The sequence below is a fragment of the Rattus norvegicus genome, chromosome 9, assembly GCF_021556685.1.
Source record: "Rattus norvegicus strain SHRSP/BbbUtx chromosome 9, alternate assembly SHRSP_T2T, whole genome shotgun sequence".
Taxonomy (NCBI): domain Eukaryota; kingdom Metazoa; phylum Chordata; class Mammalia; order Rodentia; family Muridae; genus Rattus; species Rattus norvegicus.
In genome coordinates, this window is record NC_141542.1 from 106,087,593 (window position 1) to 106,110,831 (window position 23,239).

Sequence of the window (23,239 nt, forward strand, 5' to 3'; positions counted from 1 at the left end):
CCCAACATTAAAGCTATCAGAGGATGGCCATGAGCAGCATCAGTCATTTCACACTCTCAAGTATCCTGGATAAATTGTTGTCAGAACTGTGGTTCCGTTGTTAATTGCTTTATTGGTCATCTGGTCAACCTACAAGTGTTGGTTCTGAGAGAAAAACTAATAATTGTCCTTCTAGTAATTGCCTTTAATATTTGAGATCTCCTAGGAGATCTCAGAGAGGTAAACCACAGGTGGGAAGGAACTGGTCACAAATTCACTTGGGAATACAGTACTCCCAGACCTATGTGCTGGCCCTGTAGTTATATGTCTGCATAAAATTAGGACCCACATGTCAGAGGTAACAATTTTCTTTTGTTTTTCCCCTGAGACTGACTTAATTCCTTTAGTGTGTTTGTCTCAGATAATATCAATCTCCACATTTCCCTTGGCTGTTCCTTTGTTATTAAACACCTAGGTTGGGCCCATAACTCGGCTCCTGTGAGGAGTGCTGTGGTAAACACTGATAAACAAGGATCTCTGTGATGCTGACATATGCTATTCTGGGTAAATACCAGGAGTGGTATAGATGGATCACACAGTGTTTTGAGAACCTTCTACAATGACTTCCACAGTGGGCTGGTGTAAATGTAAGATTCCTGGCCTATGATTCTCTCTGTACATCAGATCCACAGGAATACTTCTCTTTCTTAGGACTACTGTGTCATCTAAATGGTCCTCACATCTGTTGCTCCCTAAGAATATCTTTCTGTTGACTTTGAGGTCTGTGCCTTGAGAGCAAGTGTCAGGGCAAAGGGAAGATGCTAGATAATGTCTTTAAACATATTTGATGAGATGCACACTGTATTAACCATATTACAAACACTTTTGACAATATCCTACTTTTATATAACATTGTGATCATAGCTCTCCCTTTTGTTAACATACCTCCTCCTTACAGTGATTCCTGCTCCTCTCTCTCTCTCTCTCTCTCTCTCTCTCTCTCTCTCTCTCTCTCTCTCTCTCTCTGTGTGTGTGTGTGTGTGTGTGTGTGTCCCTTTCTGTCTGTCTCTCTGTCTCTGTCTCAGTCTCTCATACTCATAGAGTGGCACAGCTCTCACACTTAGTGAAGCATCTTTTAGTAGAGAGCAATCATTAGACCAGAGGGTTCTAACTCAACAAAGTTTTGAGAATAGGAGATGCTGAGGGCTCTGCCTTGAGTGGCACATCTCTATCACCTGAAACTCTGTTCCCATTACATGATGAGAGTGTGCCTTTGCCCCTCTTGCCATTCTTAGACACTGCCAGTCTACTTTCTATTTCTGTGAATTTGGCAACTCTAAAACCTTGCAATAGTGGGATGACAGTGCTATTTGAGTTTTACATCTGGCTTATTTTACTCAGTATAATGTCTTTGAGGTTTGACCATGTCATAACATATCAGAAATTCTTCCTTTTCAAGACTGAATAATATTCCACTGTATGAATACACCACATTTTCCATTTATCTACTGATGGACATGTCTATTGCCTTCACATTTAGCCTTTGTGAACACTGCTGCTGCTTATTCCTATACAGATGCAATGGCTGGCTCTTCAAGTCCCTGCTTGCACTTTTGTGGACTTGCTAGTGTGACAGTACTCTGTTGAATGCTTTGAGGCCCAGTCTTTGATCTTCCACAGCAAGTTTGTCACTAGAATTCTCTCCACCCTGATCCTCACCCACACTCATTAGTCTCTGGTTTCTGCTCATAGCCATTCACATGGCTGTGAGGTGACATCTCCTCATGCTTTGGATTTGTCATCCCCTAATAACTAGTGGCAAGCATTCCTTCCTGACTAACTTATCGACCAACCATAGATCTTTAGAGACATGTCTGCGCATGCCCTTTGCCCATTTAATCAAGAGGGGGCACGTCTTTGCTGTTGCTGTTTATTTACAGAAGTGCTTCATGCCAGCTAGATACTAAAATCTCATCAGACGCATACATGCAACTATTCCCCTCTGCTGCTGGTGGCCTTTGCACTATGTTTACTGTGACCTGGGATCTTTTTGTTTGGTCGAAGGCCATTCCTTCATTTTCCCTCTTGCTACTTCTCACACGCCATAGCCAGGCATCTCTTGGTGGTTATTGAAGGACCAGATGGAAATGGGAGAATATTCCGTGGTGAGTCTCTTACAGCTTCAGTAGACAGCAATCATAACTGGAAGCTTGCACCCGTGTCTGTCACATCTGCTCCCTGCCAAGACTGTGTGAACTGAGAAGTGTATCTGTCTCTTGAAGAGAGGTCAGCCTTCCACTGACACTCCTTCCCTAACCTCAGGTTCCACCAGGGTTCAGCTACCACAGGGCCCTGGAGCCCAGTTTTGGGAAGCTAAGTGGGCAAACACCCCTCAAGTAAACATAGACTTCCGTGACCCCTGCCCCACTGGTTGTACATCACTTTCAAACATCTGTGTGTGCACAGCCTGCCCCCACACACGGGAGTATGCATCATCTCCTAATATCTCGCTCTTTAACGACGATGTGGATATTTAACATCGTCTCTGGCATTTGGAATGTGAGAGTTACATGCTCCAATCTGTGTATATTATGCTTGGGTAAAAACAGAAGTTTCTAGAGGCTGGTGAGATGACTCAGGCCTTAAAGGGGCTCCTTTCCCCTCTCCCCCTTCCTTCCTCTCCCCTTTCTCATTAGCATTTGACTGATTCCCAGAGTCCCCGAATACCTTCCAGAGACTGGAGACTGTCACTTCTAGAAAGCCCTGTCATTTCTAGAAAATTCCTTGCATCTGATTCCCCTCTTGTCACTATTCCTAGTCCCTTAATGTGACTCAGAGTTGCTGACATATCTTCTCTTAGAATGGTCTACTTGTCCTTCTGCCTCGATTTCTCTCCCCGCCTGCATCTGCAGCCATTTTCCTCTCTCTGAGATCCTGCCACAGAGCTGCTCACAGTTCCAGGTGTTTTCCCCACCAGGAAAAACCCAACACCCTCGTCCTCTTATCTAAAAATGTGTCCTCTTATCAAAAAATCAGAGGGATAAGCACACCCTGCCCTCCAATACTACACAGGGAGGGAGAGTGAATTGAAGTGACTTGAGAATTTGTGTAAAAAGCCTTAACCAAAATGCAGATGTCTGAGTCTCCCAGAGCTGTTCCACCTCCCACCTCACATACCCCTGCTTCGGTCACGCAGTTCTGCTCAGTTCAATTTCCTTCCTAAGCTTCCAGAACACTCTGTGGCTAACATGTGAAAGCAAATGAGAACACAAAACAGACAGGCTGCAGAGCCCACAGTTGGGATGACTACAGCTGTGCTGGGGTCAATTCCCAAGTGAGGAGGAGATGCTGGGTGGCTGGGAGGAGGCCAGAGAGAGCAAGTTCCAAACCAACCAACAAATCTAATTAGCCAGAGCAGCAGCTGTCCACCGGCCATCCGGTGAGCCCCGGTACTGCCTGCAGTCATTCTCTGAGCTAATGCTCTTGGAACAGATACACCTAGGAGCTACCCTCTGTCAGACAGGAGACCCTGCTGTCCATTCAGCAGGAGCTGAGGTGGAGAACCACTAAGCAAGCTGTTTTATGAGGAAGAGATGACGTGGGTTTTCCCACATCTGTTTTTTCCATCTGACCAGTTTACTCAGCTCTTGCAAGAAATTGTAGGAGAGCTGAGCCATCCTGAGGTTCATGGAGGAATGGGGCTCTTATTAGTTTTGTGTTAAAACAAACATGAGGTGTAGCGGCTGGCGCAGAAATGCTCAGTGGAAGGAGCTGTTTATGGGACATCTACATTTCTCTGATTTCACACGTCTGTGGTATTCTTTATTTCATCGTTTTTCTGGGGCCTCCAAAGAAATTGTTTCCCAGAATCCATGTGGCTTAAAGATTCTGGGTACTGCTATGTCTTGATTTAGACAGAATCAATTTAGAGGCCTTCTAAAGCCACTGTTCAGAATTGTTCCCAGAAAAGAGCTGAAATAGTACAAAACTTCAAAAAAGAATCAGTGCGTGCTCCCTCTGTGATGGTTTTGAAATGATGTAATTTTTTAAAAAAAATATTGGGAAGTTTCTGTAAACCATGCCACCAGCCACATGGCTGCATCTGTAGATGTTTGACCACAGGTATTAGTGACAAATCTCCTGGCTCTATCATTCTGATAGGTCACATCACCAGAAGTGTGGTTCACACTTGAGGCCTAGACAGTGGGACCTATGTCTACACAGTGTCCATCCACACCTTCACTGGACAAAGTGTGTCCTGAACCATTGTGTTATCCCACGCACAGGGAATGGAGTTTCCTCCATTGCTATGATTCTCCCTTTACAGCTCTGCTTATAGACTGTAATCAAGTGAAACACCCGAACAGTTGTAAATTGCTCGGCAAAAGCTAATGTCAAATTTTCTCTGAGAAAACAAACCACAGGTGGGAATTGATGAGAACCCACAGTGAACACCACACTCTCTGGACCGTGTCCTTCTCTTTCCGTTGCTCCCACCTCACCCCCTCTCTCCATCTTCCTCTGTGCTCTTTAGAGGTTTCCTGAACCCTCTCTCAGTGGCCACTCAGACTACTTGATCATTAGCCACACAGTAGCCCGAAGAATTTGTCTCTAGGGACCTGTTACACTGATCCCAGGCAGACATTGGTGTCCATTACATCTTTCTCAGCTCTGCCGGTCACTCTCCCTCGTTCACTTAGAATATGACCAAGTTCTCACCTCTGGAGTTTGAGACTTGCTGTCTCTTCTTTCTGGATCCTTCTCCCAGGCATCTGCAGGTCTGCTTATTCATTACCCCTAAGGAAACCATCGGTGGTTAATCAGCTTTGCACGTGGCTTTGTCTATTTGCTATCCCCTAGTTTCCCTCTCTCTAACTATATCCTAATGAGATGTTTGGAGATGAGGTCTAAATTCTGTGACGAGGTCCTAAAACCAGAAGACATTACCACCTCTTCATGGCTGTCTCTTCTGCATCACTGGCTCTTGGAGGACCTATCCATCTACCATGTATAAAGTCGTTCAAATGCAGAGGTCATATATGGTGATGATTGGGGATTATTATTTTTTTAACAGATGTGTGACTGAGTTGTCTTGACAACACATCCTCAGCCTCAGTGGACTTTTTAGATAGATGACTGTAGCCCCAATCACACTTTCCCTGTGAAGTCTGAAACGAACTTGAGCCACAGTGTCCTGGTTATCTACATGTAAATTTCTGTCTTACAGAAACCATGATATAATAAATAATTCCATTGTTTTAAGGCATAAAAGTTTGAGGTACTTGTTATAGAACAACCAACTACAATGACAAAGGATTTCCAAATCCACAAGCAAAAGAACACATTATGTGTACCCTGATGGTCATAGAGGCACTCATGTCCAGCCAGGACCTCACATCACGCTATTGGACACACTTAATAGAGTCTGGTTCCAGTGACCACACCCTTGAGATTTATGGTCTTTACACAGTTTCCCAAGTTACTACGGGTCTCGATCATGGGACTCTGACTCACAGAACTGTCTAGACAGCTGCAGGCCAAGCATAGTCCTATCAGTCAATTCAGCTCTATTATTTAGGTGTTATCATTGTTGTATTTTTCTTCAAATTCCATTAGTTCTCTCATCTTCTTGGTCTGGGATGACTCTCACATTTCCCAGTGCATCCTGGGTATAGGCAAATACGATTCTCCACCCCTTTGCTTTTCTTTTTCTGTGTCTCAGTGACATGCTCGCATTCCTTGCCTCATGGGCCTTGGAGATCTCTCCATCAAGAGCCTGCTAAAGATTTCTCCATCAGGTGTAGGCTCCAGGAACCTAAACGCAACATGGAAGGAGGTCACCTTGCCTGATATCCTCCTAAGTCTTTATTGATATTCTTGCTGGATGCTAGTATTGGTCAAATCTGGTAAGCTCTGCTACAGTAACAAACAATGTTACTGTATGTACAGAATGTTAGATCAGTGAGTCCAAAACTGTAATCTTTGCTTTGTTCTTTTTTCTCTCATCTGTGGTGAACATCACAGCTGCCTGGCGAGAGCATGGAGTTATGCCTCTTCATGGACCCAGGTGGAAGGAGGCTTTATCTCCATATTTCCATAGTGGATAGGGCAGCGGAAAGAATTTCTGGAGAAGCACATCTGCTCTCAGGTTTCTGTCTGGAAGTGACATGCACATCTTCTGATCCCAATTCATCTATCAAGGTAGGTGACATGGCGGTGCCTAACTTCCTCATTAGGACTCCAAGGTGCCTGGCAGGGAACCCAGCTGTATAATGACTGTCCCTGGTGACCACCACCAGGCTCTTGACTCTGGCTCTTGTGCTCTGCACTTTGCAGATAACCTGGTGACAGTCTTCTCATTCAGCCGAAGGAAATGATACCCACATTGAAACCAAATGACATTGAAACCACATTCCAGTGAGGGACTGGTTGCAACTAGGCAGACGGTGGGAAGATGCTCACCTCTAACTCCTACTTTTGTTTGCCGTTTGTTCTCAATATCCCAAAGATGAGAGATCCAAGCCTGAAGCATTTACAAAAGAACCAGGGCCCTTTTTTTATCAGTCCCATGTGTGCTTCACGATGGTGACTGGCTGGGCTGTGTGTGCCTTGTGCCTCACATCTTAGTTGATCATGGAGGATGTGTGGTTGTGACTTCTCACTGGCCCGTCTTAGTTCAAGGATTCATTTTGAGGCCCAAAGTAGGGGCAGCCTCATGGGATCTAGCTTGCCTGCGAGCAGAGCCGACAGAGGGTATTTCCAAGGACAAACCAATGTGTTCTTGGGTGAAGCAGAAGAGATGACTGCAGGCTAGATGAGACATCAGCTGTTCTCCAGAGATCCTGCCCGTGGCTTTATTCTATTTTCCTAGGCTGGGAAACTCACATGCCCACATGGTCAACACTAGCACTTTTTACAAAGTCTTCTCCTTCAGGGCCCAGTGCCGTGTGCTATGGGTTGAATTTGGTGGCAGCCAGAGCCGTGCCTTGAGGATGATGAAGCTAAGAACTATACAAGGCCCTTGGCTTCTGCAACTCTAAATCCATCTTTTCAGGCAAACAGGAGTAATTAAGTTAAAAAAAAAAAACCAACTCCCCAAAGCCAAATCCAAGAATATTTTTAATCACTATATGAGAAACTCATTTTCCTTTGACTCTGACACATAGGTGGAGACAGCACGCTATTTTGAATGACTGGAAAACCGTTCGGATAATTAGGATGGGGGGCCGCCGCTAGGTAGTGCTGGCCCCACTTTAGACAACTTCACCTCGGTGGTAGCTATTTCTGGAAAGCTTGTGGTTGGTGGGAGGACTCTGACATAATGCTTTCTATAAAAAGAGGAAGCAGCAAGTCCCCAACCTCAGAGCTAACAGCAGGGTTAGAAATGACATTCAAGTTGATGGTTTATAAACCCCCTGAGAGGGAAGGTGCTCATTTGAAGGCAGTAAGAGTTCAGTGAGGGCCCATCATGCGAGATTAGTTTCATTTCCTTGTTTTGACAGAGAAATTGGAGTTGCAGAGCCAAGGCCTCCTACAGACATAGTATTTGTGTAGTGGAAACACTGCTTTTGGAACAGTTTCTCAGTGGTGTCCTCTGGAGTGTAAACTGAGGGGTCACTCAGGCTCAAAAGAGATTAATGGGGGCACTGAATATGGCCGAATGGTCTTATGAGGGCCAGTCTGGCTTTGTGCAGGACCTGTCACTTCCCCTGTACTGTAAAATGCTTCTGTCCACGACCTGGGTAATACCGCTAGGACTGGCTGTTGTTTCAAAACTTCCCACTTGCCGAAATAACAAACATAGTGACTTAATTAGGGTTTTTATTGCTGTGAAGAAATGCCATGACCAGGGCGGCTCTTATAAAGGGCAACATTTAATCATGTCCAGCTTAACGTTTCAGAGGTTCAGTTCATTTATCTTCATGCTAAGAAGCATGGTGGTGTGCATGCAGACATGGTGTTGGAGAGGGAGCCGAGAGTTCTACATCTTGATCTGCAGGCAGCAGGAAGAGGCAGTGAACCACTGGCCTGGCTTGAGCTTCTGAGACCTCAAAGCCCGCCTCCCAGTGACAGACTTCCTCCAACAAGACCATATCTACTCCAGCAAGGTCATGCCTCCCAATAGTGCCATTCCTTATGGGCCTCTGGGGGCCATTTTTACTCAAACTGCCACAGAGAGTGGCCACCTTGAGCAGTCACCAAAAGTCTTGAACATTCACTGAGCAGCTCTGGGCACATGTTCAGAGTGTTATACAAATTTGATTGTTAATGCCTCATAACGCAGCAAAGCAGTAGGTCTGTTAACTTTCTCATTTTTCTCCCAGAAACCTCAGGCTGGCGTTGGACACTCATTTGGGAAAACCTTCCATCTCAGTCCACCTATGTCTGAGCATCTTTCACCGGGATGCCTAGGATGCTGGAGGAGGGAGATGGTTACTTTGTGCTCACATCCGAGGAGCGCAACCTAAGCGAGAAGGGTGTGTGTGTGTGTGTGTGTGTGTGTGTGTGTGTGTGTACACAATCTAACTGTAGAAGCCCCACTCTTGAGCTGCATCTTGTTCTGATAAAGTTTACCTGGTTTAGGGAAGGGGCCCAGCCCCTGGATAAGGAAGAAAAATGATGAATCAGGTTTTGGATAAACAGGTATCAATGTTATTTGCATGTGACAAGTCTCAGAGAAGCATTTCCTACCCCCACCCCAGGGTAGCAAGTGCCCTGGGCTCACACCTTGTCTCCAAGATTGACAGTCATGGTCCCACAGGGTTAGTGGGCACTTGGACCCCAAGAGGATAGTGGGTGCTGGCTTTGGGTATCAGAAAGATTACGAGGTGGTGGGGTACACAGGTCACAATGATCAGCATTAGGTTCCCCTGAGTAAGACAAAATTGCAAATGCTAAATTGGGTAAGTACTTAAAGACTTAAACTAAATATAAAAGAATCACAAATTTTCAAAATCTAGCAAACAGTACATACATAATAAAACTCAGAGAAAGAATCATGCTTTTGCGAAGTGCCTACCACCCCCTACAATCCTCTTGCCTCCTGTTTACCAGTCTGCCCTCTGATTGTAGACTGAACTACAGCCCTGAATGAACTCTTTCTGTAGAGACACCAGAAGGTCAAGTCGGGCCTTCTGTTAGTGGGGATGGTTGAATGGTTCTGTTTTGTCAATGATCTGAAAAGGTTTCCTTGAACTTCTCAGTCCTGCCAATGGTCAGGGTCGTGGCAAGGTTAGCTGAGCGCTGGAAATGTCTGGGAAACTTCTGGGAAAGCTGCTATTGACTCTTTTCCTGTCCGATGTCATGGCACTGGAAACTTTCTGTCATGATTCCCAACACCCTTTGAGCTGACGGAAGCTGTTGCCAGATGTTAGAGCCCACCCATCCCAACCCCAACACACACACACACACACACACACACACACACACACACACACACACACACACACACAGAGGATGGCTGTGGATAATGGGAGTATACATAGGAAAGATACAAAACCCAGAAAAACAGTCCACACTTCATACAAACCATATCTCCAACCCATCTTCCTCTTGAGTGGGTCACCAGAATCCCCGGTCTCTGCAGTACCATGAAGAAAGATGAGAAGTAAGTTTACTCTGCAGAGACTCATGTATGTTTTATGTTAGTTTCATGGAGCTCCACTCGTATATTTTAGCTACGATCTTTTTAATAGAAGGCAGAAAGCAAACACCTTAACCAATCGTTAGGCTGAAATACTCATCTTAAAGTGAACAAAGATGAGTCACCCCAAGAAGGAAATTCTCTCAGAGTACACAGAACACCATGTCTCACACTGGGCATCTACAGCGCTATGCACAGCATCCTTACGGGGTTTTCTTATGGTTTCATTGTATACAAGCAGAAGGTTTCATAAGGTCCTAGTGTGCTTTCTGTTGCTGTGATAAAATGTGGCCAAAAGCAACTTGATGGGGTTAGAGGGATTGGAGTGGGTTATTTCAGCTTACGTCTTGCCAGGCATTAAAGTCAACAAAAACTATGACAGACGGCAAAGCAGAAGTCAGTGGTAGAGGGGGAAACAGGTTATTATAGCATCTAGTCCATGTGGAAATTTTAGAACCTGTAGGGACTGGACAGATTTCTTTATGGGTGCTTAGGAAGAAGTGTGTCTGTCTATAGACAAAGGTCTTTGTGAAAATGCCCTAAACAACTCATGCCATTGGCTGAGACCACACTCGGGATACTCGGATTGTGATGTGGCATGTCTGATTAGGGTGACTCAGTAGGGAAGAGCTCCCTGCTTAGAGTACACTGAGAGGACCTACTGACAAATGTCACAATGCACTGATATCAATGAGTATCCCCAAGGCCCTGATCTGTAGAGATTACTTTAGTTGGAAAGCCTTTATTGCTAGAAGAGAAAATTCAGGATAATACCACAGAGCAAGAGCATCATGGTTTTGCATAGTGGCTTAGAGAAACCAGCATAAAGAAAGGACTGCGGACTGTACACTCCAGTTGCCCCATGGCAGGTCATTTTTGCAGACACCCATTAGTAAGAGGAATTCATTTTGGAACAAGTGGGCACCACACTATCACCTCTGGCAGTAGTTCTCCAGCAGGACAGAGATCACTGCCACCATCGGACCATTAAACCATGTGGAACTTAGAGGCTCTATAAGGTGGAAGGACGCAACCAGCGCTCCCCAAAGCCTTTTCAGTGATTCGAGGGGTGGGCGTCAATTTGTGCCTTTTGAAATCAGTTTCCCGTGCTAAGAGATCACAGGTTGATTGACCAGCAGTGCTAAGCATGGCTCAGGAACTGGATAGGGGACAGAGAGCTGCCTTTCTGAGAGCTTGGGCTCTGTCAGAGACTGGGAGAGGGACAGACACTGTACTGCTTGCTGTAAATGAATCTTCAAAGATGTTAACAGGCTCTTGGGGGTCATAAGACTAAGAAAGCCTTGTTGTGACCTTAATAGGATTCTGTTTGTCATCTTTAAGAAAAAATGGGAAACTTGAGAGATTCTCATTGGTTAAGAGTACTTGCTGCTCTTCCAGAGGAACTGGGTTGGGTTCCCAACTCCCTCATTTGGTTGTCCCAAATGTGATCAATCTAGAGTCACCTGTAACTGGCCATTGTGTTCAATCTAGAGTCACCTGTAACTCTAGTTTCAGGAGATCTGATGCCCTCTAGTGGCTTCCAGTGGCACTCACACTCATGGGCGCATCCCTGCATCCAGGCAAACGGAACATGCTTTTTTTTTTTTTTCCTTTTTTTTTCTTTTAGCTGATGCTTGCTCCAGACACTAACATGTGTCTTCACAGCACTTTTGAATTGTTCCTCTTTATTTAGTCCTTTCTCTTTCCCGCCTCAGTGTGAACAAAGCACAATCTCGCTCCTTTCAGGAAGGAGAATAGCTCATGATTTCTGAAGAGAGTGGGTTTTGTGCCCAATTCAGATTCTCACATTAATTCATATCATAATAGGCCTTTGTAGGGCAGCTGTGCAGGCAGTGAGGAGGGCGCAGGAGCTGAGCTTGCATGTCTGGCTGAGGGACCTGCTGATTAAGTCCCCACAAATTTAGTGGCACGGTGGTCCCCCACTGCTTTCGGCTCCTCGTGGCCACAGGACGTCCTCAGTGCTGACCCCAGACTGACTGTTCTGGGTTGTGGAAGGATGTGGAGAGAACATCCTATGGCCATTGTGTTCAATCTGGGGCTACCCCTGCGGCTGAGTTCTCATACCACCTGCACACTAAGTTAGTGGGTGCCTGGTTTCCCCCAAAACATTGTTGGAAGTATTGATTCCCCCCATTACTTCACAGAGTGACCCCTGAAAATATAACCAAGTCAAAACGAAGTCAGTCTGGCAGACCCTAATGCAATATGGCTGGTGCTTGTGAAAGGGGAAGGTTAGAGTCAGGTAGTCCCTCAGAGAGTGGGCTCTGGGCAGCACAGAGGGAAAGAATCCCATGGGAAGATCCAGAGTTATGCTGTCCCATGCCCAGGAGTATGCAGGGGCTGTAAGAGGAAATGGAGGGGCCCTTGGCTTGGGTGGAAGAATGGCCTGGCTGACCCACTGGGCTTAGAATTAACAACTCCTAGAATTAGGCTACTATCGGCGTGTGTGTATTGCCGTCTTTTCTCACAGCAGCTGGTGCGACTTAAACATACTAAAAAACATTACTGTTTATAATAGGAAACTGAGATCTGAGGGTGTAAGGGATCCCCCTGGCTCTGGTGGAATGGATTCAATCATGAACATATCTTAGGCACTCAGCAGCCCGGTGGAAGCTCACTGTAGTGGACATATATGCTGTCCACCAAGGACAGCCACTGTGGATACCTACACCCTGCCCTTGAAGGGCGGTAAAGAATCCCAAACAACTCAAACTCACCCTTTGTCTTGTGCAGGTTGGACATTGTGAATAGGAGGGACAAACCCATTACAAGTGATGAGATCTTTCCTTGGTCAGGAGCTGCACTTACTATGGGCATAAGAGGACTAAAACAGGCAGAGGGCTCATATCACCAGAAGTACAGTGTTGGTTAGAGTGGAGGGAGGGACTCCGGCTAAGAGGGCTTCCAGAACTAGACAGTACTTCAGCTGTGGCTCTGGATGGAGAATGACCAAGGAGGACTGGCATCAGTGATATCCCTGGGACTGCTGAATTCAGTGGCTCTGGAAAGCCCTACCCGTGGGCAGCAGGCAGGACCAGGGAAGACACAGGGGCTATGTGATACATTTCCAGTGCGTGTTCTGCTTGGTTTCCAGAAGATCCTGGGGCACACGGACCATCTGCACACTGCAGCGTTCTTAATCCACAACGAGTAATTGTAGCCTTGGATCACAAGAATTCATTCACATAGCACAGGAGATAAGAGATGAAGGGGCTGCTTCATGCATACAAATCAAACCCACTTGTATTCCTGAATATAATGATAGGGGGAGGGTGGGAGGGAGCAGGGAGTGTGTTTCCAGATGTGCAGCCGCTAGGTTCAGGAGGCGCAGTCGCTCCAAACTCATTCTGATGAATTTTTCAGAAATGAAATACGCCTTTGATTAAGGAAGGCTTTCCCCCTGCTTGATGGGTCCTGTGCGCACTGGGCTGCTCATTTAGCTGTGTTGTCGAATGTGAAATGAAAGGATAAAACCTTCGCTTTGATTTATAACCACGGTTATTAAATTCTGATGCACCCTTTGGGCTTGGATTATTTGGGGGTGGAGGGATTTGGCAGTGTACACAAGAAGACAGGAAGATTTACCGGAGTAAACATCACAGCCGAGGGCTAGCTGTAAATAACGAAACTTGAGAACGGACGTGTGAAAACTCACATTATCAGTAGGCATCGGGAGAAACTTTAAAACAAACAGTGAGCCACAGAGGTGAACTAGAAGCCTGTTGAGGTGCCTTCGGGAGGAGTGTGAATGAGAATGGAGTCAACCATCTCCTGATCCGAAACCTATGTCACCAGCATGGAGTAGCCTTAGGGACCCTATGCAGTCAGGAAGTCACACCCATGGTTGACTGCACCCATGGGAACAAAGGACACTACTGTGCTTTCGATTTTCTTGTCCCTTTTGTTAAGGGACTCCAGCTCCAGGGCTGTGCCAAGTTCACCAGTGTGCCTTGCGGATACTGGCAGTGTCTCTTTCTGGGTGTACAAACGACTTCAAGATAGGGCATCTGATCAGGGGTTAGGGTTCAAAGCAGAGGACTCCATGCACACAGGGCAGCATTAACTATCCACTCAAGAGCTTCCACCTTCTCTGGAAGGTGCCAACAACTGTCCAATCCATGGGCTGTACCTGGCCTGGAGTCTGGCGAAATGTGTAACAGAATATGGAATGTTTCTACAACTCCCATCATGTCTGACCGGTGCTCCGAGCAGGTCATGGCCTCATGTCGACTGGGTGAGTTTATCCAGTCAGACCCTTATGTGGGTCAGAGGGGCTGGGCTGGGAGCAGACACCAAGAAGAGAAAATTGCAGCAGGGGTATCTTTGTCCCCCTAGAACCCCACAGATGGCTGGCTTGGGAACAAGAAGTGTTTATTTCTTACAGACACTTGCTAGAAGTCCAAGGTCAAGGCACACAGACTGTTGCATCATGGGACGCATCTCTCCATTGTCATCTTGGGGCAGGAAGGGTGAAAGAGCTCAGAAAGGTTGGGAAAGGTCAGGTGTTGATGGAGTTTGAAAGAGACAAGAGACTGCTCTCTAGGATCTTTGTGGTCATGACCCCACAAAGGTCATGCTACATTGGGGACAATTATTTTGAGGCACAAATTTAGTGAAGGGGTTCTGTCCTGATTGGGTTTTATTTTTTGTGATCGTGACATGAGCCAGTGTTATCTGAGAAGAAGGATTTACAATTGAGGAAATGGCCCCTCCAGATTAGCTTATCTGCAAACCCATGTGGCACGTTCTTGATTGATGATTGACGTTCTCTCTAGCCAGACGATTCTAGCTGGTGTCAGGTTGATGAGACTAGCCAGCACACGCTCCTAATGAAAGGCCTCAAAGAAATGCCAGACAAAGAGTTCAAAGGACAGATTAGAACTCTGTTCAGTGGATGCAGAGACGACATTAATACACAGAGGAGGGAAGGAAAGGGCTGGATGAAACATACACAAAACTCAACAGAACTGTGGAAGAGCTAGCAGCCCTGAGCCCCGTGCTGCAGTACTGGGAGTGCTGCAGTCACATGAAAGCCTCGCCTTCTTCACAGAGGCAATTGCACTTTCTTTTGTGTGCTGCATTGGCTGGTGCATGGTTTGTGGACAGGAGAGGCTCTCAACAGTGTGGATTGTACAGCACACTGTGGAAACGTTGAGGATTTCAATCAGGAACCAGTTAGCCTTTGAAGGCTAATCTGAAAACAGGAAGGTGGCTGGTGTTTCTGTGTGTGCTACACTATGGGGAGTGTACCCGTCCTCAGTGGATGTAGACCTGATGGCCATCCAGTGGGAATGATGGAAGGATTCAGCCTAAGGCAGAGGTCATAGGGACAGATGGGGGTGGGTTACAGATCTGTGCTGGTTGGAGGTGGTAAGACGAAGCGTCCTGAGTGATAGAAGTGCTGCGGTCTGGAGGAGGATGACAGCGGGGCGGGGCAGGTGATGAGCGGCTGATGGACGCCTGGGTTGGAGGCTCAGAGGGTGAGAGTGGGTGGAGACGCAGGTGGGTGGGACCTGAGGCTCACTCTGAGAGATACTGCTATCCAGGAAGTGGAGGCGAGAGCCTGAGTAGTCTAGAGGTTAGGCCTGATTCTTCCTCCCAGCCCCAGGTTCCTAGAAATTAGACCCAGACTCAAAGTATGTATGTATGTATGTATGTATGTATGTATGTATGTATGTATGTATACACACACACACACACACACACACACACACACACACACACACACACAAATACCTTGTCCATATAGCTAGGTTCTTCTCTGACTAGCTCATAACGTTATTAACCCATGTAGTCTAGTCTACATTCTGCCATGTGGCTGGTTATCTGTGCTCAGATACAATGTGTCTATCTCCTTACATCTTCCCAGGCAAATCTCCCTTGGCTGGCTCTATCCCAGAATTCGTTTCTGCCTCCAGGAAGTCCCACCTCCTATTTCCTGCCTAAGCCATAGACTATCAGATTTATTATTGACAGGTGCACCATCCATACAGACATAAGATACTCACTCTACAGAGGAGGAAGAGAGAACAGAGACACTCTATCTTTCAAGCTCTTTACATGATGGGTACCACGCGCTAGTCACTGCTGTGTTGAAAGTCTTCATGAGAGCCAGGTACAGAGACAGAGACCATCCATCTCCTGTTCTGGACTGTCACCTTCTTCAGTCACCAAGAGCAGAAGTCCAAAAGAACCAAAGAGAGACTTACTGTATGGGCAGGTATCCTGTCCCTTTTCTTGTAGGCTACATGGATGGTGGGACACGCTGGTGGGAGAAAGAATGAGAGTTTAGCGTGACAACCACAGGTGGGTCTGAAGTCATGAATGGGGCTGGATCCCATGCCAGCCTATGCTTAGTCTCCTGCAATGACCTCCATTCCTCGGCACAACTGAACACAATGAAGCCCTTCCCTGGGGACTAGGAAGGACTGATCTCTCCACCTACCCTTTAGAACTGAAGGGCTGAGGAGCAGTAATCCCTGGGCTCAATTGGATTGAAAAGTTCCTGTGTGTAGGCCTCATATTTTATATCTTCATGAATCCAAAAAGTGAGGACTGTGAGAACCAAAATGGGCCAGGCAGAGTGGATGTCAGGCTGGAAGGCCAGAGCTTGTCCTGAGACACTCCCTAGCAAGCAGGTCTGGGAGTCATTTGACTGAGAAGCAGGCTGTTCCTGATAGGTAACTGTGCTAGGGAGAACAGCAGGAGGGGTGGCATGTGGCCTAGGCTTTTGTCATATCTGTTGATTGTCTTGTATGGTTTTAGCAAAGGAGACAGGGCCGTCTAAGGGCACCTCTCTGGGTGTCACACTGGTGACACACTATCCTGAAGGAGCTGCTGAGAAACTCATGTGTCCCAGGAGGAGGGTCCCCATCAGTCCTGATTGCCAGATCTCTGGGTACAGCCCTCCTGGGCCTGTGGAAGAATCTCCATATCACATAGGAATAGTCCCCCCTTTTTGAAACGCTGGCTTGGATTTGGTCTCTTAACGTGAAGAAGAGAAATGTTGGAGGTGGGAAATAAACTCCCAATCACTTCCAGCAATTAATCATCCGGTCACAGTTTACTCTTCCCAACACCCCTACCCCAGGAAAAATAAGTTCAACAAAGCAACTGGATCGTGTTACAACTCAAACTTAGACAAACTGGGTTTTAATGAGTTTTTGAAATGACCAGACGAATCACAGCAGTCATAATTTAGTCAAAATCAACAGGCCTGCCATGGGACAGGGCATAAGGGCCGAGGACCAAAGCTCCTGCCCTGAGCAGTTGCACCAAGGCGTGAGAAAGTAAATATGAGTGGGGGTTGGGAGTTAGGTTTTCAGGCTGAGGCCCATGCAAGCGGCAGTGCATGCAGTGACTGAGAATCAGGAAGGGTGAATTTTGGAAATAGGCTAGTGTTTGGGAAGGGGGAAACAGGCTCGCTGTTAGCCATCCAGTGGTAAGGAAAGCACAGAAATTTCTAGTGCCACCTCAAAGCTCCCAGAAAAAAACATCTGGAATATCCTCCCTTCCCACCAGCTCCCTACCCCCAAGTATGCCAAACACAAACTGGTCCAAGTGGGAAGGATGTTTTTGGTTTTGTTTTGAGATAGGGTCTCATGTAACCCAGGCTTGCCCTGTACTCACTATAGCTGAGAATAAACATGAATTTCTGATCCTCCTGCCTCTTCCTCCTCACTGCTAGGATTGTATATAGGTGTGCACTGCCATCCCCCCTTTATATGGCTCTGGGAATAAAACGCAGGGCCTCATGACTGCTAGGTAAGTGGTTTACAAGCCAAGCTAGAGCCCTAGTCTCCTGTAGGGAGTCTTAGAGTGGGGAAGTATTTTTTTTAAACTGGGAACATGCTTTGAACCTGGCACATCTTCCAGGCCCCCTGCTCTCCTAAGCATGTAGTTCCTGTTGTAACTTCACTGAGACTCAAAACTTCATTGTCTTTGTGTGTACCTGTGTGGTACGTGCATGTATGCACGTGTGTGTGACTGTGTGCACACAAGCATATGTAGGTGTGGAGCCCAGAGGTCAATGTCAGGTGTCAACAATTTAGCTAGACTGGATGGACAGTCCCAGGGCCCTTTTCTCTCCTCCACTCCCATATCATCATACAGCTTCTTACTTGAGTGAGTAGGATCTGAACTCGGGTCTTCATGCTTGTATAGCAAACACTCTACTCACCCAGCCAGGCCTCAGTCAATCATTTCTTTTAACCCTGTTTTCTTGTTTGTTTTGAAACAAGATTTTCTGAGTAGTCCTGTCTAGCCTAGCACAGCCAGTGGCCCTTTGGCAACCCCCTGAGTGCTCCGATTAGAGATGTATTCACTTTAGCCTGGCCCCTCTGCTGAAGTGGTCTCTTGCTCTGCTCCTGTCCCTCTGTTACTCCAAGGTGAGCAGAGCAAAGCTTTTAGTCTCTCTGACTTTCCCTTCCCCTTGGGCTCCATCACTCGGGGCTTGGGCAGAGTCCCAGAGTTTGGAGGGATTGCTGGCATCCCACTCGCCACAGGATCTGCCCTCTTTACGGTTGGACACAGGCATCTCCCTGCAACATGGGAGGCTTCCCTCACCACCCGCCTTGCCAGGAGCCTTACAAAGGCCTCCCGAGTCCTCTCTCTGGAGTCACCAGCCCATGTGCCTCTTATCCTTGGCAGACATTGGAGGAGAAGCCGCCTACCTCTGCAGAATGCCCACCCAAAGCGGGGCTCAAAAGCACACCTCAGATAAAAGGCTGTTCTGTTAGAACCTGTGGGAGGCACGTGTGCAGAGCCCTGCTGCACACGCAACTTGGCACGCACTGCTTTTGTTTCTAAGGGCGGTTCCAATAAAAGGGCGTTTGAGAAATTGTGCCAAAACCACGGAATGAATCAGCTTTTTCTCTAAAAGCCAGCCCAAACTTTCTCTGGAATCTGCCAGGAGGTGATGGGAACCTGTGAAGATCTTGTTGGCTTCCAGGACTCTGTTGGCTCATGGAGGGGGATACGAGGGGGCGGGGCATTTTGAAGAAAATCCTATTGGGTTACAGACAATTCTGCTAGGCTCCACCCAACAGCTGCCTAGCAGTAGCTTGCTTTACCACTGTGGCCATTACCACCTGCACCGCCACCAGATGCACAGACCAGGTGCAGCACCTTTCCTTGTTGTCGTCATAGTTGTCATAGTCATCGTCCCCACTCCTCCTCTTCCTTCTAGTCCTCCTCCTCCTCTTCCTCTTCCTCCTCCTCCTCCCCCTCCTCCTCCTCCCCCACTCCCCGTTCCCAGTTTCCCAACCAGATATTCTCTCTCTCTCTCTCTCTCTCTCTCTCTCTCTCTCTCTCTCTCTCTCTCTCCCTCCCTCCCTCCCTCCCTCCCTCCCTCCCTCCCTCCCTCTCCTTCACTGCCCCCACTCCCTGCTCTTTCTCTGACTCTATCCCTTTTCCAGGTCCCTGCTCCCCTCCCATCCCACAATAAACCTCCTTTAATACTATACCTGTTGCATGGCGTGATTTCTCAAGACACTTGGGCATGGACCCACCAGCTACCCTCTTACTCCTGCCGCTGCTGCAGTATACCTCAGTATTTCATATCACATCCTCTTAGCATTCCTGGTCACCATGAAGTGATCAAGACCACTGGGGTACCTCAGGAATGTTCTAGATTCTGTTTGAATGAGCTGTCTGCGAAAAGGCAGGCCTAGAGAGAATCAAAGCAAATGACAGAAGACCAGGTAGTAGCTAAAGATTATGCTAGCATGGCCAGGGATGGTCTGGGGCCACATGGCACTGAGGGAAGGCCCAGATATCCAGGTGAGTCCCGTTAAATGGGCAGGTATGTGGGTGGCTCCCGAGACCAAAAGACTCAAGTCTCCTGTTGGTCCAGACACTGGTACAAATCACATAGGTCAGAAATAGTCCCTAGAGCCAGAGGTTAAACAGCCAAGAAGCGGGGCCCAGAGACTCACTAGAGACACAGAGCCAGCTAGCTTGGATCTTAGGAAGAACACACCACAAGGACAACATCCAGGGCCAGAAGCCGGGATGGAGGATGGGTGGGGGGTGGGGGAACCAGGATTGGACCAGACAGACAGGTACTGGGGACAGGGCTCAAGAGCAGTTACTTGGAACCTTTCGTAGCTGGGTTAGACGGCGGAGTTTAATCTCCTCTTTAATTTTCCATTTCAGGCTTCATGTTTGTATTCTTCTAGAAAAGTACACACAGAGAGACTGTCAGATGCTTTGCTAAATATGTAACTTTGCCTCTTCCTGTTTTTTTTTAATTCTATAGATCAGTGGTTCTCAACCTGTGGATTGTTACCATGGGAAAACACATTATTTCCAATGGCCTTAGGAACTCCTAACCATAAAGTTATTTTCATTGCTACTTTATAACTGTAATTTTGTTACTGAGTCTCAGTTCCTCAGCCCATTGGAAATAATGTTTCCCAATAGTATCAGCCTACAGATTGAAAACCAATTCTATAAATTCAATTATTTCCTTCCTTCCTTCCTTCCTTCCTTCCTTCCTTCCTTCCTTCCTTCCTTCCTTTCTTGTTTAGACAAGATTTCATGTAGCCCAGGCTGCTTAGAACTTGCTGTATAGCTGAAAATGTTCTTCCTGCCTCTAACTTCCTGGTGCCTGGTGTGTACACCACACACAGTATATCGGGTGCTGGGGACTGAGCCTAGTGTTTTGTGGATGCTAGGCAAGCATTCTCTACCCATTGAGCCAGGATTTCCACCCTCAATGTTACTTACTGTTCTCTGCAGATGGAGACTGGGCTTGTCCCTGCACACAGCAGATGCACCACCAACATGTCTACCTGTTCCCCTCATGATGTGATATGACATGAGTGCTGCAGGACTGTGTATACCCCACGGCCACAACTGTGCCTTTAAAATCCTGCACCTAACACCCACTGGTAAGTCAGACATGAAATATTCTGGGCTAGACTGTACAGGTAACGTTTGTTTCCTTTCCTTTCTCTTCCTCCTTCTCTCCATTCCTCTGTTTCTTCCTTCCCCGAAAAGCTTTACAAATTAGCTTACTTTTTAAAATGGAGATAAAAACCTTTAAAAAAAGTTAAATGTAAAACCTCTTAAAATTAAAACAAAACAGGACGCTAGAATGTGAGCGTCCCTAAGAAGCCAGACCCTTGACATCAAGGCAGATGGAGAGGTTGGAAGGGTCTAAGGAGTGGAGGCATTGTGGGGTCACTCTGCCAAGCTGTAGGTCTCCTTTGAATGGAGGGACTCTGACCCACAGAGGAGGTCCTTACCTGCCTCCCGAGTCCTGTCTCCATCTTCTCCACGCTCACACGCACGCTGGGAAATGTGATCCAACAGAGAGAGAATGTCACTGCTTCAGGACCCAACCCTTGTGTTGAGTTCTCACTTTATTAAATTGCAGGCATCAGAGGCCACGGAGTGCGGTGTCGCTGACTTCACATTACAAATGGGTGTGCACTGGGATGTTAACCAGACCTCGCCCTGCTCGCACGGGGCTTGGGCTGGAGAACAGCGTTTGGCTTTAGTTCAGATTCTCCCATCCATCGCCCCAGCCCTCGAGCATTCTGCCGTTCATATGAGAGACAGCAGATGATTTCAGCTGAACACGAGAAAACAATCCTTCATACCACTATTAGGAATTAAACCACAAACTAACTTGCTTTAGCCGTCAAGAAAACATCCTTCCCCTTTGTTGTTTGTCACAGGAGAGGGTGGCTGGGGTTATCACAATATAGGAACTGAGGACACCAGGTGTTACTCAGGGGTGGACGGGGTCAAAGGTAAAAGCCAAGTATGGAGTCCAGTAATGAGAGTTAGGAAATGCATATGCAGGAGATTGACTACGTCACGGTGACCTTGACCATGACTGTAGCTAGCTTCTTGTCAGGCTTTCAAAGCGGCCATGTCCAGGCAATGCTTTTGCTGTACTCTGTGCTGATGAAGCATCACGGTGCTGCTGCTTGTCTCGGCATCCTTCCCAAGGATCACTGATCACTGGATTCTGAGCTCTAAAGGAAAATCCTACAAATTCAGAATGATAAATGATTAAAAATCTACAGTTTTGGGTAGCCATGCCCTGTTGCCTCCACCCACCAAGAACTGGTGCTGACTTAGTTCTTCTGTGACACTCGTTGAGCAGCCTCCTAACAGAAGAGTCTAAGTCTTCAAAGGCCATCAAGGGCATAGAGCTTGGCATGCCCTCCCGTTTGCTCTAGAGCTTCAAAAACTAAGATGTTTGGTTTTAAAACAAGCTTAGGGTTAGGGGATCTCAGGACCTGCTCGTCACCTCCGTTCTCAGAGGAGCTTCCTCCTGAGGGATAGAACATGAACACTGGGCAGCAGACCTCCTTCCACTGAGGATCTGAGGATCCCTGTGGAGTCACTGTGGCCCACGGGTGCCTCAGTCAATCTCATTCCCCTAAGTCACCTGTGTTTGATACCAGCCCCAGACACAAGCAAGACTCTTGTTGAGAAGCCACTGATCCAGGGAAAAGGCCTGGGTGGGATGACTGTGCGATGTGAGTTTGTCAGGCCAGACTGAGTGGTTAGCCATCTAGGACAGAATTCCCAGAGTCTGTATTTATTCCATAATTACCAACCCTGTGGATGCCGAGTTCCTGCATTTGTGGCGAGCTTTTCTGATCGTGAATTACAATTAAAAATCTACATTTGGGAACTGGGGAGATGGCTCGATGGATAAAGCACTTACTGTGCCACCATGAGGACCAAAGTTCAGATCCCTAGCATCATCATGGTCTCTAGGCAGCCATGGTAGTCTTCCTAAAATCCCAGAATGCCTGAAGCAAGATGGGAGGTCTCTGGGGGTAGCCGAGTAGCTAAACTAATCAGAATCAGCAAGCTCTGAATTTGGTAGGAGACCCTGCCTCAATAAATACAGGGGAGCTCCAGGAAGATGTCCATTGTCACTGTCAAGCCTGTGCATGCTCACACACATGTGCACCTGCACACACACATACACACAAGCCTACACACATGCTGACAATTTGAAACGGCTCAGAGCTGCCTTACTTCTCTGTCTGTCTTGCATCTACGTTGATTTTTTTTTTTACTATCCATGCCAAAACTGCTTGCCAGCTATGAATCTAGTGTTGGGAATCCACATAGGAAAAATAAAATATAATTAAAATTAGCACTGACTTGTGCTAAGGGAGCTTACCCTGTGGAACCTTGCAGAAGATCAAAGCAACATAAAGGAGATGACCCGAGGTTCTCGTGTTGGAAGGACGCTGTTTCTCACTGTCCAGGTGCCTACTTTTCCTTAATGGTCTCAGCGAGGCAGAACGTTGATCCAGGGCCTTGCAAATGAGGACGTCTACAACTGAGGGAAAAGTGGAAACCAAGTGCAAGCACCTGTGGTCTGCGGCTCCCTCACTACCACCCAAGAATGAAGAAATGAAAAACTAGTTCTGTTTCTCTTTCTGACAAACTGTCACATTTAACCTCCTGTCAGGGACCAGAGAGCAGGACTCTCCCCTGTAGACCTTGACTGGGAACCACAGCCCCACTCCAAAGCAGAGGCTAACCAGGAGGAAACCACACTTCTCTTGAGATTATTGGTCTGTTACACTGACCAAGCAGGGTAGATATCCTCAGTGG

At 47.1% G+C, this 23,239-nt stretch overlaps 1 long non-coding RNA gene across 3 annotated transcripts; it reads right to left on the reverse strand.

The window, feature by feature from the left end:
* Positions 1–13,997: 13,997 nt before the first annotated feature.
* On the reverse strand, positions 13,998–20,990 carry LOC102555145 (uncharacterized). Of its 3 annotated transcripts, XR_015629221.1 has the most exons (6): positions 20,893–20,990; positions 19,735–19,817; positions 19,108–19,310; positions 16,089–16,198; positions 15,853–15,908; positions 14,265–14,481 (listed from the first exon to the last, which is right to left on the reverse strand). It is a non-coding gene; the product is annotated as an uncharacterized LOC102555145 (long non-coding RNA). The 3 variants fall into 3 exon arrangements; XR_015629220.1 differs by lacking the exon at positions 16,089–16,198 and having other exon boundaries at positions 13,998–14,481; positions 19,742–19,817; XR_015629219.1 differs by lacking the exon at positions 16,089–16,198 and having other exon boundaries at positions 13,998–14,481.
* Positions 20,991–23,239: the final 2,249 nt, after the last annotated feature.